At 36.8% G+C, this 14604-nt stretch overlaps 1 long non-coding RNA gene across 1 annotated transcript; it reads right to left on the reverse strand.

Annotated features, from left to right (window-relative positions):
• Window positions 1–12228: 12228 nt before the first annotated feature.
• Window positions 12229–14047, reverse strand: LOC144055407 (uncharacterized). Its single transcript, XR_013294867.1, has 3 exons — window positions 13512–14047; window positions 13340–13381; window positions 12229–12968 (listed from the first exon to the last, which is right to left on the reverse strand). It is a non-coding gene; the product is annotated as an uncharacterized LOC144055407 (long non-coding RNA).
• Between the last annotated feature and the right edge of the window lie 557 nt (window positions 14048–14604).

The following is a 14604-nucleotide window of genomic DNA, read 5'->3' on the forward strand; positions in this document are numbered from 1 at the left end:
GCTGACAGCCTACTATGCCAGAGATAACTATTCAGACACATTCACACCTTCTGCAAACATGAACTTTTCACTTCACCTTGCAAACCTGTTATTGAACTGTGGGAAATAGCCAGCGTACCCAGAAAGCAGTAGGGATGTAACGATACGATATTATCAAGATAGGAAGGTCACGATACGATAATTATCACGATATTTAGGGGAGGTTGGCGATACAAAAAAAGGTCACAATGTTGTAGCAATGCATTAAAACAACTGACCATTAGTGTGGATTTTAAACATAGGGCCAAAACATGCCTTGTGAAAATTAAACTACACTAAAAAACTGTACAAATGGAAATCAACCACACTTTTTGAATAGATGTGCTACTTTTAATATCGTGACATGACGACGGCGATATATTGCGTCAGTTTTAATATCGCAATATCACGATATTGCCGTTATCGTTACATCAGTGGTAGAGTTTTCACAAATATAGAATGGTGTAATAATAGTGTTTTATCTACATTAAATGGTGACCAAGGCGCTTTTCAAAATCTCACATATTCACACATTCACACACACAATCATACACCAAAATGGAGGCTGCTACTTGCAATGTCCACGTGGGAGCAAAGTAGGGTTCAAGGATACTTTGACATGGTCACATGGATTGAAGATCAAACAACGGTTGGGAGGCAACCACTCTACTGAGCGTTACTGCTCTTACATTATTTATATACTGTAAAAATACATACTATTTCTATTTGCTGTAGCTAGACTTATTGACTAAGACAAGAAAGTTAGATTTTTTACCCCTATACTGTCCAACTTACCCAATTCACCTGAGATGTGATTTTAAAGTTATGTTACTTGCTCATAAAATATTACTTGGCTTGGTGCCTTCCCATCTTGCTGGCTTAGTGGTACCTTGTGTTCTATCTCCAGCATTAAGCTCACAACATGCTGGTATTTTCTTGACTCTATGAGACAAAAATTACTTGCACTCCTTTTAAAATCATGAATTTTGTGGCTAATCACATTTTTCAGTTCATTTTTTCTGACCACATCCAAGCCTGATTAGTTCCTCCAGACCTGAATTCAGTCAAGAAATCATTTAAAGGGGAAGTATGAGTCATGCAACAAAATCCAGCAGTTTTTTATCCATCTCAGGGGGCGGCCATTTTGCCATTTGCTGTAGAGTGAAAATGACATCACAGTTGCTCATGTCACAGGTAACAACCAATCACAGCTCAGCTTCAGAAAGTAGGCCTTCTGATATATATATATAAGCCTGCTGGATTTTGCTGCTTAGCTCATATTCCATTAACACAATATTAATCAGAATAGCATATTTAAACTAGTGGGGCTGCATAGAACATATTATTGTCAAAAAAGTTTGTAGTTTTTTTTAAATACCACAATCTAAAGAAGTTCGAGAACAGATGAAAAATAAAGAAATTGACATCTGTCAGTCTGTAAAGAAGTCCAGTGAAACACAATGTCAGACATTCTCCAAAAACTGAGAAAACATGGAACAGGTGAAGATTGGGCACAAAAATTTCCCCAAGATCCCATCGACGACTCATCCAGGAAATCTTAAAGGAACCCAGCACAACATCCAGAGAGAGAGACAGAGAGAGATAGTGTTTAACTTTTTTTTGTCTTCATTGACCTTTTCTAAATGTGACTTTTATTGGTCAAACTAGAGACAAATCAATGTCCGTCCACAATGCAAAAGAGGCATTGAAAGGGGAAATAGGGGCAATTACACAATCAGCACGGACAGTTTGAATCTAGCATTCTTTGTCGCATTGATCTATTGAGGACTGTTGACATTTTCTTCCAGTTCAGCGAATGCTACTGTCTGTTCCTTTTTTTTTTTTTAACCATTACACTTTGCTGTACTGTACTGAAAATGTTAAACGAGTGTTTCATTTTATGAGCACTAAGATCTAATGTCTGCAAAATGCTGCAGGACGCTAACAATAGTGGCAGGCTGAAACAACATTTTCACATTTTACTACTGAACATTCTTTCATTTCAATTCATTTTAAACAATGGCCGTTAAGCTCAGTAAAATCTCATCAATTCCCAACCATACCTATTACAAAAGCTATAAAGTTAATATGACAAAATTCAGTTACAGCAGTTACACATCCAACACATATGGTGCAATATTATCCTTTTATCACTGCATTTGATCTCCACGTAGCGCTCAGGGAAATGTCTGGCATATTTGCTGCTATATGCAAGATGCCAGCTTTGTCTGGCTGATGTGAACTATTTTTTGCTGAAAACAGCAGACTACTGTTGCGGCTCCATCTTCGACTTAGTATGAACCTAAACCGTGAGGGTTGTGGGTATGAAAGCAAAACAATGAGGCAAATAATGCTGAAAGACACACTTGTGTTTATGACCACACATGGTCAAGGAGTTTATTATTATAGAAATAATTATGTTTGGGGTTTTAGGGTGGGTTATTCATTGAATTTTTGCTCCTATGTTTAGGAAAAGTTATTTTTTTTAACGTCATTGTTGTAAACAAGCATTTGTTGACAAGATTACTGAAGTGAGGCTTGTTTAGACAGTGGACCACCAAAAACACAATATGTAGGAGGACGATGCTCAACCTTCAGTTGAAGTGAAATTTATTAATAATAATTGCCATCATAAGGAATAGAACCATTTGAAATTCTGGTGATAAACTTTAATCTATAGCTGTACCCTAGTTGACCATTAAATGTGTTGAGCCTAATGAATTGTGATAAAATGTTTGAAATTCTTAAGAGAATAATTTAAAAGCAAGGTTTTTTTCCCTCTATTTTTAATTATAAATTGAACATCAGATGATCCAATGATTGTCAGGCCAATCTATAAGATGAATACTGAGAAATAAATGACAATTGAATTATTCAGTTCCCAGTCATGAACAATTTATGATTTACATTGCCTTTGGTTATTTTATCAAAAGTGAAGGAGTTGTTAGAAATCCCACAACACCTTTTTATTCTTTGGTACTTCAAATTCCCAGAAGACATTTCTATTCATGAACTATCCTCCTATATGGTTGACTTGACAGTATGATAAATGAGAAGGAGATGTATCAAGGGACATTAGACTTGAATCCCTGGAGACGCTGGAATTCCAAGCATGTTTGCCTTGGGCTTACCTTAACTTTCCTCCCTGAAGAAATAAGTGACTGATATAGTCACAAAGTTTAAAAACAAGCATTATTTTAGGGTTAAGCTCACATGACTGTACATTTCTATTATACGTATTACACACACATAAGACAATACGAGCATAAGTTGCTTTGTCTGCTTGGAAGGCGAGTCTCTTCACATTAATAATAATAAGAGCTTGCTTTGTACCAAATATTCACTCTAGTTATTTTATCATAAAAGGGACTTGAGACGTGTAGCATTATACTGAGCAGCCAGGAAAGGGTTGTGTACAATTTACCAACATCACAATAAGTTTAATTTCCTGCTTGATGGTTATCAATCTTCTGTGGCGGTGCACTAGTCCAAGTGTAAGAACTCAAAATTGAAGTTTGGGGGCATCCATCAATTCACCCCTTATCTATACCACTTATCCTCTTCAGGTTCACCCCAGCTGACTTAAGGTGAAAGGCAAACTCCGGCCTGGGATCTTTTGAAAGGTGTTATATAAGTATTTGTTATTATTACAGTAAAATCCCATGTATAACACACACTCACCAAAAATAATCACCCGTAAAAAGATTATTTTTTTTCTGTTTTTGTGTATAATACAGTCTCCCAATTACCTGGTATCCTTTATTATCAGAGGGAATAATATAAATGAATAAGGATTCAAAACACAAGGTCTTACAAAATATTTATTTTAAACGTGTCTGAAAATCTTGTTCTTATACATTACGCTTTTTTAGTAAGTTTAGTTAGCTGTTTTTTGTTTTTTTTAATTTCTTTAAAAAATTTCTAAGTCTGCTTTTAAATGTACTTTTAATTACTGAATGCGAAGCAAATTGATTTATTTTGTGTATAAAACGCGCTATAAAGCCATTATTTTATTTCTTTTTTTTTTCTCTTTTTTTTTTAACAACCTCTCGTTACTGCCTAATTACTGGTAAATGTCTAAACCAGGGGTGGCCAAGTTCGGTCCTGGAGAGCCCCTATCCAGCCTGTTTTTCATGTGTCTCTCCTTCAACACAGCTGAATCTAATGATCCGCTCATCAGCAAACTTTGCAGAAGCCTGAATAACGATCCTTATAATGAATCAGGTGTGTTAGTGGTGAGAAAATTGGAAAACAGGCTGAATGGGGGCCGTCGAGGACCGAACTTGACCACCCCTGGTCTTAACAATGTGAACATTTTTTGTTAAGTGTTGTTCACAGGATTTTACAGTATTATAATCAGTGACTAAAACAAATCATGCAACATGGATTTGTGACAATACACCTTTTGATATGTCAAATCTGGCAATGCTTCCAAATTCTAACTGTACTATCCCCCCCCCCCCCCAACAAAAACAGCCTATAGTCAGAGCACTTTAAATAATGCCATCAAATTGAATATCAAATTGTTGTGTATAAAATTACAACAAACATTTAGATAAAGTAAAAGCTTACTTTATTTGTCGCTTGTAATGTAAAGCAATCTATCTGCATTTTCCCCATGCAGCTCTAATGCGCAGTGGGCAGCAACTACACCCCTTGGACCAAATCCAGACATTGTGTAATTAACCTTACCTCATATGTTATTAGTTGTGAGATGACACCGGAGCTCCTGTATAAAACCTTCACAGGCATCAGGGAGAACCTGTGAAATCTACTCAGGTGTTAACCGCACTTACCTGAATCAAACCTTGTTGTGTGCAGGAGTTGAAATTACTCTTTCCAAAGCATGTCCTTTTTGTCTTGCTTTTCTTTTCTTTTTTTTTTACCCGTTGACGCCGTTCCTCAATTCCACTTTTTGTCAAGGCTTCAATAGAACAATCTCTCTCTGTATTGTCTCTCTCGCATTCTCCCAGAGGCTGCCCATTGCACTTTAACCCCAGACACTTCAGACACTTAATTCGGGTAATGGTCGCAATTTGTTTCACTGCCTTAATGGTGAATGCACATATGTGAAAATACTGGTGAGCCAAGCTGGTACCGCACCTAATTAGACAGCCAACACTAGAAGAGTCCCTTGAGGGCCACTGCATATGCCAGGCCTTTTCAGCTTTGGACCTGAATACAACTGCCCAGAAATGGGCTCCAATTTTAGAATCGCTGGGGAATGCAGGCAGCTTTGTAGAAAAGTAGGACGTTTGATGGATTTGGAATATTTGAAGCTCTTTTCACATTTAACAGAAATAACTCATGCATGAATACAATATGTTCTTTGAATGACATTTACTTTCGCAGTTAGATTGGAATACTTACTTGGTCAGAATGTACAGTATACAATTATTACCTTCACTAGCTAAGGGCTAAGTCCTGTAACATCAGAAATAGCTACAGTATTTCCGATTTGATTATTAGTGATATTCGTTTTTAGTGTGAATATCATTTGCTTATTTCATAACCTCCTATTACATTTCATACCATTTTTCTTATAATAAATTGTTGCTCTTATACATGTATAAAAACTAGTGCTGTCAAATTTAAAGCGTTAACTAATTGATAATTCTAAAAAATATATCAAATGAATCATCTATTTTTGCAGATTAATCCCACTATTAATTTTGACCGCAGAGGATTCTTTAGCTTGACAGCGTATGGTTAATGTTAAAGGTAGCACAGGTTGTGTTTGAGCAATAAACATAACTACATGCAATATTGTCATTTTCCCCCCATTTTAAATTATGGAAGTAATTAACCAATTAGAAAAAGAGGAGGATGAGTGTGCAGTGGATCAAAAAATGTTAAAGACATCCTCATAACATTAAGTCATTCACTGCCATTGACGGCTATAGTCGTGAAAAATTCATTTGAACTATTTCTATTAGTTTAACATCTACAATTTGTGATCAATCGTAAGTTAACTAGTGAAGTAATTTGATTAATTACAATTAAAAAATTTAATTGCCTGATTTTTAATTGCGTCAGGTGATTACAATTTTTAATTGTAATTAATCGCATGACTTCAATAGTTAACTCACGATTAATCACAAATTTTACATCTGTTCTAAATATACAATTATTATTATAAAATCTAATACAATAATATTCTTGTTAACAAAAGTGGAAAAAATGTTAAACTAATAGAAATAGTTTAAATGATTTTTTCACGTCTATAGCCGTCAATGGCAGTGAATGAGTTAAATGTTAAAAGAATTAACACATAACAGGTGTTCTTTACATTTGGCAGGCAAAAGATGTTGATAAAAAAGCCTTTTTAAATAAGCGATTAATTGTGATTAATGAAAATTCTAAAATGTGAATAATCTGATTAAAAACTTTTAGCGTTTGACAGCTCTAATAAAAAACACATTTATGTTAAACTCTTCTTTGCCAGGAATATTTTGTGCTGATGCAGACATTACAATCTTTCCACCTTGGCCTTTTTAGTTTGACAATAACTCAGACCTTACAAACTACGTTTATGGATTTATAACATGCATTTTAAAAGCATCCTAATATTATTAAACACCTCATATGAGTCTATGAGGGCTGTTTTGACCTCCCCCACTTTTTCCCTAGCTGCCATGAAGTCAATAGATGAACCTCAATCTTAACCAATTACAAATTGAAATCTACTTGAATAACAAACATGATGAGTGTTAGTTTCACACATGCACATGATTAGAAGTCACAAAGTTCTTCAAGCATCAAATGCAGAAAAGATCATTTGATTTACCCTTTAACTGCAGCAACAACATGCACCATCTAACAGAAAGGCACACATAATAGCTCTGCTGAATATGTATCTATCAATTAGGTATGTGCGAGATGGTTATTTGCACCAAGCAATGAAGTGAAACATAAAGATAGAGAGCACTAGCGTGCATGAAAGGTTGTGTATGGGCTTGTTGCGTTCAAATAAAGTTTTACGTATGTACAGTATATATTTTTTATATAAACAAAACAGGTGCTTGTAGATTAATATTTTTGTATTTTCATCAATTTTTGTTAGGTAATAATTTAGGGAAAATTTCAGTATAGTCCAGTCCTTCTCAAAGGGGGTGGCGCTAATTGGGGGATGGGTGGGGGTTGGGGATCTGTGATGCCGGAGGGGGTGGGGTCGTGTGACCTCACATGTCATGTTTTTGCTATACAAGAATACAGTGTAATTGCACATTCACTACAGTAGGGGGCAGTGGCATTCTCATAGTTTGAGAGTGTAGAATATTAGCTAGGCAGCGATGTACTTACAACAATTTTATCGAAAAATTATACTTTTCATAGTCTGGGTGTAACTAAAAAAAATAGTTCAGAAGCATTGGTATTGTCAATAATCATCAATGTGCAAAAATAAGTTACACAGAGATTGTTGTACTTTAGCAATAAAATATAGGAAGTGTGAACTTCATTTTTTTTAAGGTAGATATCTTGATCAGCATTTTTTCTTAAGAACAATATAATATTTGGTTTACAACCATACAAACAACATCAACACATGTTTAACAAGAGCCCTATAGATAGAGTGAACCTTGCAATTGTTTGCTTTTATTTGAAAATAAATTATAAAAACAACAACAAAAAAGAGGCTTACCCAATTCAAGGGCTGCATCAAAACTTTAGAAAAAGTGCTGCTTTAAGGATCCGGAATTTATGTGTGAAAGATGTATGTGTATCTCTTTCCCAGATCTTCGTGGACCAATGGTTTGATTTCCTGGACAGCCAAAGTGTCAACAAACCAAAGCCTGCTTTCGTGAAGCCGCTGCGCATGTGACGAAAGCAATGAGGCAATAGAGCTGGTTGCATCAGCTTCAGTGACAGGGTCTTATTTTAACAGGATGTGAAACATCTGTTTCACTGAACATGCACATGCTCTCACCGAAAAACTGATGTCTCGCACTTGTGCAACCATTTGTGCACTACAAGAACTTCATTGACTTCAACCTATCCAAAGCATTTTATGCAATATTTTGATGTTCATGTGCATAAACCTCAGACCAGTTTTGATTTTCTAGGTCCTCTTTAAGAGCAGCTATGGAATGTTATGTTCCTAATCTTATTTCTGATATGTGAGTTGTTAGCTTTGTTTTTTTTTTTTGTTTTGTTTTTTTAAATCAAAAATAGTTTTGTAAGATTACAAAGACAGGAAGAGGATCACTTAAAAATTGAAAGAAGTCCACTCTCTTTTTTATGGTCAATTTTATTTGTAAATATATTATCAATTAGAGTGGCTGTATCAACTGTAATTCTGCTAGGTTTTAGAATTGCAGGGAAAAGACTGTTACATTGTACACAGTACATTGTATTTATAAAATCATTTGTTTTCTAATATCCGTTAATCAATATTAAAGTCACATATTATTCGTGTTTTTTTAATCATTTGTGTAACTGAGCATATCTGCTAGTTTTTCACTGAATATGTCAAGTGAAGATCCTGGTGTCATATAGACACAACTTATCATAACATTTAGTGCATTATTGATATGTATTTCAGTAGGAAGACATTCCATTACATTGTCTATGATATTTGATAAACTTTCAACTCTACTGCATCTATAAGCTTTGTCCACATATACCGCAACACCTTTTTATTTTCTCTATTAAGTGCAAAAAAATCATATCCTTCGAGTCCCACGTTACTTATTTTTTCTTTATCAAGCCACGTTTCTGATATGGCAATTACTTTGAAATTGTTTAATTTAGTCAAATATTATTAGATTTTTGTAAAGTTTCTCTACAGACTTCTGCTATTCAAGTGTATAACTGAAAGTGCCTTTTCCATTTTTATACTCATGTTGAATTGATCGTCCATATAATAATCACAATTGAAACTACAGTCATTGTTTTTGTAAAAATGATTATCAGGGTCAAAATTATTTTCAGGATCGAAAGTCATGTAGTCAACATATTCAAAGGTTTTTAAGTTGATTTGTTTAGCTGTTTTAAGAATCAACTGGACATATCAATGAGAACAATACAAATAAGTACTTCACCAAATTGTTACTGCTATTATTTTTCATCTCAATTTTGTAAAATAAAAACAGCAAACAATAATTTTGTACTATAGAATATTTACACAAGAAAAGCGGTATGTAAATCTGATGCATTCTTATTTTTTATCAGTATCCGGATGAGTGTGGTTATATAAAGGTGCTGCTTTAAAAATAAAAAATAAAAAAGTTCAATGGTTTCATTAATCACAATATGCCAACTATGATATTCACTGGAATATATTAAACCAATCTTGGCTATTGCTATTTTAAAAAGGGTCGATTTTGTTGATCCTTTGAACTGATTTACTAATTTAATTAGCCATGTTACTGCTTTTAATTGGTGAAGCTGATATTCAGGCGAACATTTATGAGATAAAAAGGGGAGACAAAAGCTGTCTTTAGCATCACTGAATTGTGGCGGAAAAAGCAGTTTGAAAGATGTTTAAGAGATCATTGCCATTTAGGCACCGAGCATAGCAAAGGAGCTGAGTAAACAAAAAGACCTCACTTTATTTGTTTTAACCTCCTCTGTGCTTATCTTAATTAGGTCAGAGTCATTTAAATTGTATATGTATCCTGCTCCACACAGAACATCAGAGAGATAAAGGATAACTGGGAATCAAAAACAGATTTAGCTTAAATTAATAATGACATTTTTAACATACATTAATTTTAATTCACAGCAAAAGGGAATTTATGCACATTCTAATTAATGCATTCTTTTTCATCTTTGTTCATTTCAAGGTGTTGAGCACTTAGCATTTTGTAAGATTGTTTTTTTCTCATTTATTTTTTTCTAAATTACATTGACCTTTATCAAATGTTAGAACATAGGGTAAAAACGCGCATTTGTTTTCCAGATTTCCTTAGGAGACTGGAAAAGAGGCTTTACTATAGTTATATGAAAATCAAGGAGCACCAATGTCTTAAGTAGGCCAGACACTAGGAAAACTACAGTATGCCAACATTTAAGTCACTTCACTGGCTGAAGAAGTGCCCTACCAAAGGCATCTGATGGGTACTGGCTGGCCAAGCCCAACTTAACTTTGGTGGTCCCCGATGCAAAACTGGGAGGAGTTCAGTGAGGCCTGGAGAATGACTTCCGGATGGTCCATCCGGCATGTCAGGATGAAAGGGGAAGCAGTGCCCTATCAATACTGTAGTGATGGGCTGCTGCTGATCTCCACTCGGTATGTTATGAGTCGTCAACATGAGCCAGATGAAGTGGCTCGGGCATCTGATTAGGATGCCCACTAGTAGCCTCCTTCAGTCGGTGTTCTGACCATATTGTTCCAAGAGCAGCCTCCGAGGACTATCCAGGCACGCTGGCAAGATTAAGTCTCTATTGAGGCCTCAGGATCTCCCCAGAAGTGGCTGGGGAGAGCGAAGTCTGGGATTCCCTGCTAAAGCTGCTGCCCCTGTGACTCAACCTTGGATTTCCTGTTTTCTGACTTTGTGGCCCTTTTCAATATTTTATGCATCCTGGCAGTTATCCTTAATATGTGCAGCTAGATGTCTTAATTGTGCACTATTGCAAGATGCTAGTCTGTCAGTCACAAAAGACCTTATTCTGAACAAATTACAATGAAGAAGCAGAGAAAAAGTGTTAAGCATACCGCCCTTCACGCTCTCTAGAGCTGGTTACGTTTCTACTAATGGAAAATGTCTGGGGTTTCTTCTTGATGTTGATGTGGTCTGATTCTGATATCTCTTTCTCAAAGAGTAGACAGAAGTATGCGCTTGTAGGGAGACATCTCTGAACATTTTATAGAGACTATACATAACGTCTGGCCTGGCAATTAAAGCCCAGGAGAAGCAGGACGATGTGAAAACTACAATTAGCATGTAATCCTTTGGTGCTGTATCTGAGATACCGTGTGGATGACATGGCAGAGAAGCATATTTTTGTCAGAAAGTGGCATTAAGGTATTCTTGAGCGTTCCTCGAGAGATTTGTAATTTCAGAGTATAAAATATGACTTTGCTATGGATTCTTGCTCAACAGCAGAGCGACTTTGTTTCTGTCTAATCTCCTCATCTTTTCCCTGAGGGCATTACTCACACGCTTTTTCATCAACATTTCTTGGTGAAATGAACACCAGTTCTTCAAGTCCTATTTACTAAATTCCCTTGGGTGCTCCTTCGCTACCTTGGGAGCCAGGAGTGCATATAGGCCTATTGAATCAAATGTAAATTTAAATGTGGTGCGCACTCATGCATAAAGCGTACAAAGTGACATTTTCTGGAACTAATTCTGGCTGGGAAAAAAGGGTACAACAAGAACATCTCAGTATAACAACATACTGAAATATGAGAACATTATTAAACAAAGGAAACTGTTCGAATACATTATAAAACTTGAACTGAGGTTCATCCTTGTATTATATGTCAGTGTAAAGAGCAACGTGTGTCCCTTCAAGAATCCTGCTGAAAGATAAAAATTTAATTAGATAAAACATTTTCAGAATCTTACCAAATGGCCAGCTTATCGTCCCAATCAAAATTCATTTTGTAGAGCCTTTTCTACATATGAATGTCTTATTATGTCTCCGCATTCTATATTTAAATGTGCAAATATGGATAAAAGGCCATTTTGTGCTCCCATTAAACTGATTGCAGAGGTAGTCACAGCCGTACATTATTAAAAGATGTGCTGCACTTGTGTCTTGAGACGCTAGTCTTTTTAAATTTGGAACAATGACCAACTATTCATAATATGCAAACGGGGCGCTGATATTGCATCTTTATTTGGCACAGGACTTGTACGGGTTGCCTAATATCAAATTTTTCTGGATTGCAACTTAACTCTACTTGAGTAAGAAATCTTTCCTGTGGTTTTGAGATAATGAAACAACCTGAGAGGATGATAAATAGTTTTGTTTGCCATAAGAAGCTATTATTATTATAATGTAGACATACTGTGCATGCGAAAAGCATGAACTGTTTTTAAGTAATGCTAATTTTGTTGCAAGAAAGAAAGAAAGAAAGAAACAAACAAACAAATTACAGCCTTAGCGACGAAGGTATTTATTTATTGAGCATAATAATTAAAACACACATCCTGCCGATGCCATGTCCTGCAGTTTGATAGTGCATGTCAGAGCACAAACCAAGCACAAAGTTAAAGGAATTGACTGTAGACATCTGTGACAGAATTTTCCCAAGGCACCGATATGGGGAAGGGTAGAAGAGGGAAAAAGGCTGGGGGGCAAATGAGCACAGTGGCCTCCACTATCCATAAAGGGATGTTTGTAACCGCCAGGACACTTCCTGGAGCTGCTGCCCGTCTAAACTAAATGACCGATGGAGAGGGGCTTACCGGGAGGTGACTGATGGTCACTCTGTCAGAGTTCGAGCGTGCCTCAGGGGAAAAGAAGAGAACAGTAGGGAAAGTTGCCTGACGGGAGCACACGTCTTAGTAAAAGGCACCTGAGGTTTACCCAGAGGAACCTAAAGTACTCAAAAATCACAAGAGACAAAATTCTCTGGTCTGATGAGACAAAGATTAATCTCTTTGGATTAAATTTTGTCCGTCGTTTTTGTACAAAACCACGCATCACTCATCACATGCCCATTACTGTCACCGCAGTGAAGCATATCGGTGGCAGGCATTATGGCGTGAGGATGTTTTTCCAGTGGTAGGATGTGGAACTTGGAGACTAGTCAGAGCTGAGGGAAAGATGAAACATTGTACAGAATCATCCTTGGTGAAATCCTGTTTCTGGGCACGCTTGACTTCAGACTGAGGCAATGGTCCGCCTTTCTATGACGATCCTAAGCATGCAAACGTGATATCAAAGGAGTGGCTTCATGACAACTCTGTGAATGTCCTTGAGTGGCTCAACTGGAGGGATCTGAGAACGGCTGTGCGCTGATGCTCCCCATCCAAAAAGATGGTGCTTGAGAAGTGCTGCAAAGACAAATAGTTGAAAAACAAGTGTGGCATCTTACATGCCATATCATGACAACATGTGGAAAAAAATGGATTGGTATAAATGGTTTATCAATAAACTCAATGTCCCTGACTTGGACATGCTGGACAAATTATAGCTATAAGTCGTGTGCGTGGTTGGGTGTAATTGTTCCTGGAAAAAAAGTGAAACTTGAGATATGAAATATTGATGATATGCAGTTGAGCAGTAGTCTTGAGAGAAAAGTATTTTGTGACAAAGATTGAAAGCAGCTGTGACATTGAAGGGATCATGATGATAAAATGAGAGGCCATCATATTAAAGGGCACACTTTTTGGGTTGAAAAGATCGACATTGTGCAAATTTTCACCTTTTTTTCTTCTTCCAAGTAGTCCAGAAAAAAAAAGAAGTCCTGTTTTAGAAATGGTGAGACAAGAATAATCCGTAAATGGTACTTCCTCACAATAATATAATTCTTATAACTTTGTTATGGCCCCGTCCACACGAAAGCCAGTTTTAATGTATCCTCACAAGTTTCTTACCGTTCAGGCCATTCGTTCACACGATGGCGCCGTTTCGGAGCTTGAAACCGATCACTTTTGAAACCGGGCACCAGAGTGGAAAGATTTCAAAACCCGCCCCATACACGTGCAGGATACTCCTCTAGTGATGACGTAATGGTCACAGCTCGATGACGACGCATTGTCGTAGATTAATGACGTATGCGGCAATTCTCGCGCGAACCGTCATTCTGTCAACAACAATGGCGGATAGCCGTGTTGTAGTCGTTTTGCGCAGCCTCCTTAGCTTGCTTATGCTTTCGCAGCAAAATAGTTTGCTTCTTTAGTCCCACGTTCAACAAGCGGTGTTGTACTTGAATCACCCGCCATTGTCACTTCTCCTGTGTTCGTCTTTTTCATGTTGTTTCGATGCATGTTCGTCTTCTTTGCTTTTTCTTCTTCTACGCTTTCTGTTAACTCCCTGTGGATGCGCAACAGCGCCACACCAGACTTGGAATATACATTACAGCCGTTAAACGTCCTCAGCATCTTCTTTTCGACACACGCAAGTCTTGTAATGCTTCTGTGTGTACGATTAATGAATGTAAAATGTATTTATCACGAGACAAACAGACATTATAAATAATATGTTATAAAACAATATTTAGTCAACAATGAACAACAATTGTGAAAATCAGTCTAGTTATACCTCAATTTTGTTTTAGGCCGAATCTTAAACAATTTGTCCCTATTCTTATGTTTTAGCTTGCTTTAAAACAAACTACTAGTCGAGCTACTTTAAAACTAAATTAGATCATGTAGGTTAGTGTGTAAACGGCGGCGTCCATCTCAGGGATCGATCCCACTCCACGAGCAAGTCTCCTGTGTATGAGCTCAGAGCGCTTCCTGTGTGCTAAAATCCCGGGCTGCTGTCACAGCTCAGGGCATTATTTGAAAGATTATTTCCTCTGTGTGATCCACCCTACTCTGCCACTGATTGGCTCATCAGTCCTCATGCCCAAAGTTAGCCAATCTAATCAGTGAAGGCAGGAAGTACCAGCCCATTAGAGGTAGAGGAGGCTGAGTCGTGGCTTCACCATCCTTCAGGAAAAATTGGTTCACGGATATGACTAAA

This window comes from Vanacampus margaritifer, chromosome 7, assembly GCF_051991255.1.
Source record: "Vanacampus margaritifer isolate UIUO_Vmar chromosome 7, RoL_Vmar_1.0, whole genome shotgun sequence".
Classification (NCBI taxonomy): Eukaryota; Metazoa; Chordata; class Actinopteri; order Syngnathiformes; family Syngnathidae; genus Vanacampus; species Vanacampus margaritifer.